This window comes from Chlamydotis macqueenii, chromosome 2 (genome assembly GCF_036417535.1).
Source record: "Chlamydotis macqueenii isolate bChlMac1 chromosome 2, bChlMac1.mat, whole genome shotgun sequence".
NCBI lineage: Eukaryota > Metazoa > Chordata > Aves > Otidiformes > Otididae > Chlamydotis > Chlamydotis macqueenii.
The window spans coordinates 117,054,605-117,060,720 of NC_141557.1; positions in this window are offsets into that span (position 1 = coordinate 117,054,605).

Below are 6,116 nucleotides of genomic sequence, written 5' to 3' on the forward strand. Positions count from 1 at the left end.
ATGCCACTTGTAAGATATCTTAAAGTGTACCAGGTAAGACAGACCCCTGCCGCTGCTTTGCTGAGGTATTTCAGACAAGTCGCTTCATCTTTCTGTGCCTTGGGTTCCTCATATTAAAACAGGGCAAATAGTGCTGACTTCCTCATCCACTGCTTTGACAGAGCTGATGACATTTTCCATTCTTCTTCTCTTGCTGTTACAGAAACTATCTTCTTTAGCCTTCCATGTAGGTCTGAATATAGCATTCATAAAATAATTTAAATCTACATTCCTGGGTGCTTGCCGGAAAACAGATAGTTTAGGAAAGACTTAGGCTGGCTTCCTCTTTCAGAATGGAGGTCTGTATTGACTTAGGAATGACAGGTCCTCCAGGTGAGTGCTGGGGAAACACGTTTCCTTTAATCAAGACAATAAGGCTACAGCAGAAAAGTTTAATTATTTAAGTTGTTGGGGTTTTTCACTTCCCACACAGGAGACTTTCACTCAAGGCTAAGTCTGAGACTGTAGTAGTAGAGGGTGTGTTGATGGTTATCTCATGTAGATCCAAGCCCTTGCTGCAGTCTAAAGGGGCTGTCCCACCCATCCTCTGCCCCTGGCTTGGCACCTGCAGCTGTTCCTCCCTGACACCATCTGCTCTGGATGTTTAGTATCTTTAAAAAATGAAGGGTTTAAGCCATTTAGGAAATCTGAAAATTATATACAGCCTCTCACAAGAGAATATATGCATGCTCTTTACAGTCATGGGTAATATAAAATTGTATAAATATTTACACTTAGTTAAGAAAGAAAATCTGGGAAAATATTTAACAAAGTTTTAGAAAAGCCTAATGAAAAATCAGAATGAAATGCCCCCTAACAAAAAGACTGAAGTGAAGTAAAGCAAAAAAAAAAAAAAATTAAACAGAAAAAAAAATTAATTAAAAAGAAAAAGCTTACAAGATGTGATCGATATTATGAAACTGAAGAACTAAAGGGAATAAATTAAAAATGATAGATCTTTTAATTTAAAAACTAAATTAAGACATCCACATTAGCCTGCTCTGTAATAGTCTAATACAATCATGATGAATTTATGCATAAGTCAGTTCTGGGTTTATCATCCCAGATGATGCTTAGTTTTAAAGGCACATTTAGTTTCTTTCATGTGTTTTCCCCTTATAGTACAACTCTTGAATTAAGGCTGTGAGATTTACCCTACAGGAACATTCATGTCAGCCATATATGAAAATACCTACAACATACATCTGATTGAGATACCCAGTCTGATATCCCATTTCCCTGAGTCCTTTAGCATTCCCACTTGGTAACCTCATCACTCATCCAGAAGGGAAGGGGCCTGGAGAGCTGATGATTAGCTCTCCTTGAGCAAGGCTTTTTGTGAGCCCCTACACTGAAGCGAGTGCTGGAGATGGATTTATGTCAGTTGGAATTTCTTATCTGCAATTCAGTTATCTCTTCATCATCAGGGACTACCTCCTTCACCTGTGACACAAACAAGCCAAAAAAAAAATCATGTAGCTTTTCCTTCTGTAATCATATCACACTGTGGGATGATACTGATTCTTCAGTCTATCTGCAGCGAGAACAAGCTTATGGGTAACTTCAGATCATATTGATTTCATTTTCATGCACTTTGCAAATGACAGATAATGTGTTGGTCAGTTTTGTTCAATGAAGAGCACTCATTTAGAGATGCAATTAACAATCACTGAGTATTGCCAGATATTTTATCAAGTGAAAAATTTTATCATGTTTTGTCATCTAGATAAGACACAAAAGTTGTACTTAGCCATCTAAACATTAAGATAGTTTCTATTGAAATTAAATGCACAGAGTAGCATTATATTATTATTATTACCACTTTCATACATACCTTACACCACTAACTTTTCTGCATGTCTCACTTTCACTGAACATCTTACAGATTCTGGGAAAAAGTCAACCTTTGTGTCCATGAGATCTGGCCAGTTTATAGAAGGGTGTTGTGGTTTAACCCCAGTCAGCAATCATGTACCACGTAGCCACTCGCTCAGCCTCACCCTCCCCAGCGGGCTGGGGGAGAGGATTGGGAAGAAAGGAAAAACTCATTGGTTGAGATGAAGACAATTTACTAGGATTGTAAAGGAACATGATAATAATAACAAAATATAGGGATAATAAAATATACAAAAAGAACAATGCACAATTTCTCACCACTCTGTGACCTGATGACTGCTATAGCCTGTCCTGAGCAGTGATCATGGAAATGACTCTGAAAAGCAATCCCAGAATGATCCTGAGCAGCAAGCAAAAGAGCAAGAGAGAGAGTTGGCCACTGGCCAACTCCCACTTATATATGGAGGGTGATGTCTATAGTATGCAATACTTTAGTTGGTCAGTTGGGTCAACTGTACTGGCTATATCCCTCCCAACTTCTTGCACCTGCACATTAGTGAAACCTGGAAAGCTGGAAAAAGTCCTTGGTCTCTTTAGCAAAAACTCATAACATCAGTGTATTATTAACATTCTTCACATACCAAATCCCATATTAAATCCAAAATACATCAGCTACTGAGAAGAGAATTAGCTCCATCTCAGCTGAAACCAGGACAAAGGGCTACCCTAGCACATTACCTAAATTGTTCTCAGAACACCAAAATATGAAAAGTAGTAAAATTCTATTAGAATACACAAATATCCCTAGCTTTTCTGTAATGAAGATATTTATTATTATTTCAACATGTCATTCTTCATTACTTCGTGGTCTTTTTTTCCAGGTCCTGTGAAGCTCTTTTTTGCTCCTGTATATTGTGCACCATGGGAAATATTAAAAAAGAATTATTTACAATGTCTTTAAGTATGAAAATAATATAGACAGGAAGTAAAACAGTCTTTCTGAATGTGGAGCAGATTTATTTATTTTGAAATTCAGAAAGGCACTGAGTGGGTGCTGACCCAGTGAGGACAGCAACTGACCCTTGACTGAGGGACTAACTCATTGCTGACCTGGAGCAAAAGCTCCCTCTCTGAGCCCCATGACATGGGCAGGTGTAGGTCATATTGGGAACTGTGCCAGGAGGAGTGCAGGACCAAACATTTTCCTGTGAGATGCTCAGAAAGTTGATTTAAGATATGTGTGTGTGTGTGTGTGTATGTGTGTGTATTTGTGTGAAAGTAGACTGCATCAAATATGGATGAAGCAGGTTTGAAATCAGCTGCGGGTTTGGACTGATGATGTAGTCTTGGAGGTTTAAAAGCTTACATCTAATTTTAAAATAAGACTCAAGAACAGTGTTTTAAAAGTAATTAGACCATTGCAATAGGAAAAGGGTACTTTCAAAAGCACTCAAGCATGTTAGTTATCTCGCACAAGTGAAAGTCTCTAGGAACTGGACTCTTAGCTGGCTTTGCACTATCAGTGGGTGAGTGACTGATTTTAAGACATCAAAATATATTTGAAAACTCTTTCCATGAAAAAAAAAGTGAAATATTAATTAACTGCATTATATGCCAATTATATTTTAAATCATACAGCTCTATCTACACAACAATCCAAGGCCTTTTCCTCTACTCTTCTGCAATGTGTTAAGAAGGGTAAAAGAAAAAACACAAAAATCTTCATACCAAATGTAAAGGAGAAAAAAGCCCCAAGCGTTCAAAACTACTGTTAGGTGGGTGACAGTAATTCTGTTTTATTAACTCCATTATTCCCAAGGGTAATGGTCGGTGGTTTAGTAGTGTTTCTTCTTCAAGCTAGATCAAACTACTGTACCTTTTTTGGTCATTTTTGTTTAGACTAACTATTTTTTAATTATTAATCTGCAAATTATATATTTGAAAGTTGGAACATCTGTTTTGAAATTCGATTTGAAGTTATGTGACAAGTTTTCCTACTTAACAATTGTTCTTAAGTATCTTTTCTGATGAGTCTGTGTGCACTCTTCATAATGAGGTATGTCACAGAGAGAAAGCATGTAACAGCTGAGGTTTTTGTTTTCACCTTTGCTGGGATTATTATAGTTGTTTGAGTCATTTTATCATCTTTTGTAGATCAAATTATCTTCTGTTATAATTTTAAAAATGACACAATAAAATTAGATATTTTGGTCTGTAAAAGAACATGCATAATTTACATTTGCAAGAAAGAACTTCTTCAGTGGTCAAAATGGAAATCTAGAGCTGGCAGGAGCAATTTTGAGTGATACACACTTTCAGCCTTTCTTGGTTTCTTATCAAGGCTCCTATATAGCTTTCACATGCAGTGATTTCTCAATAATCTAAATAAAATAAATTTTAACAGTCTTCTTTCAAGGATACTGCAAAAATAGTCTACTGATCCAAGTCTCTGAAGATCAGTAGAGAAGTTTGAGAATTACTCATTCTGAAGCCATGTTTACCCTTATTCTATGTATTTCCCCTACAGAGAAAGTATAGAACTAACTTTGAAATGCCAGAATACTGACCCACTTCAACCACTGACTATTGCATTAGTAATATGGATATTTTCCATGTTACTGTAATAATGATGACATCAGAATGGTATGAAACATTAATAAGCATACAGAAAAATCTGCAAACTAAAAATATAAACCCTTTAAACCAAATATTTGAAAAATCTAGAATAAAATGTTTTAAAATTGGCATCTTTTGGAATATTTGATTAAGCAATAGTTCTGAAGTAAGATACTTTGGTTCATAAAAGAATATCCATCTTTTATATGCACAATAAATAACTTCAAATTTTTACTTAATCCAAAGGAAAATTTCACATTGTTGAAATTTTCCCAGGAAAGGGAGAATCTAGATGTGATCCATTTAACACTGCCTATCCCAGTTTGCCTCACTGATTCACTGCAGGGCATGTTGCGCTTGGTACCAAAAGCTGAGTGACAGCAGGGACATGCATGACTGGCTTTGGCAGCCCCAGCCAGCTACAAGGCAGCAAAGCACCCGTGCTAAGCGGTGTGTAGGCACGGCATACTGCGAAGCTGCTTACCCAGCAGGAGCATGGGGCCTCGTCCTGGGAGGTGCTGAGCAACCTCAGAGGTGCTGAGTCCTCCTTTCCCAGCATGAGTTCAGCCCTGGGAGATGCCCAGCACCGTAGTGGGCTTGGCAGGCTCAGGAGCACACCAGTTTTATTGCACTTTTGGGGATGAAGCATGTACCCTACTCCCAAGTTCAGTGGCAGAGCAGAAGCTCACTCTTTTTTTCTTGCCCATTGCGGGTGGTTCAGGTATCCCAAGAACGCAAGGAGGGACTTACAATGCCTCTGCCGCAGAACAGACAGACCTATTGCTGAGCAAAGTGGGGAATCCTCTTTGATTTCTCCATCCTTCACATATCTCTGCTCTTCCATCCAAAATGAGGCCAGAAGTGAGCTGTGCAGCACATCCTCCCTTTGCTGTTGTTTTGAGCAGCTCTCCAGTTTCTCTGGCACGGAGCATGTGCACATCACCCTCCTCACCGTGTCAGCGAGAGCACAACCCATAGGAAGGGAGAGGTATGGCATGAGGAGGCTTTGCAGGTGGTGAAAGCAGAAAGTCTCCTTCCTCTGCTTCAGATACTCTTGCGGCCTAATGAATAAACCACATTTTTTCCCCCCAAATTTATATGCATGGAACAGACTTCTTTGCACCTGGAAGAAAACAAATGGGCTTATATTTTAATTTAAACTAAAAATTTCTTAAAGTCCATATTCTTTACGGTAATATTCATTAAGCTCTTCTATTGTACTCGGTGCAAGGAGAAAACTGGTAATTCCATTGACAGCAATGATAAGTTACCATTTTAATGATTCCTTATGTTGTGAGTAATTTATAAATCACTCGGTATCTTCTCGGCGAAGCTTCCCTTCTCTTTTTAAAACGTACCCTTTCGTATCCAACAAAGGGTTTCAGTGCAATAAGAATTAAGGTGTGTCTCTTAGCTTTTACCTGCAAGCAATAATGATGTTGTCAAGCGTTTCAGTTGAGACCAGCCCAGGATTTTGGGGTGGGGAAAGACACTTTGTTATACAGCATCTTCAGTGCTTCCCTCAGAGGGAGGCAGAGACACCTTGAAGGGCTGAGTATAAGGACATCTACGGAGTGTCTTTTTAAATAGACACCAGTGGTGGGGGGGGGAGGGGAAAAGGAACA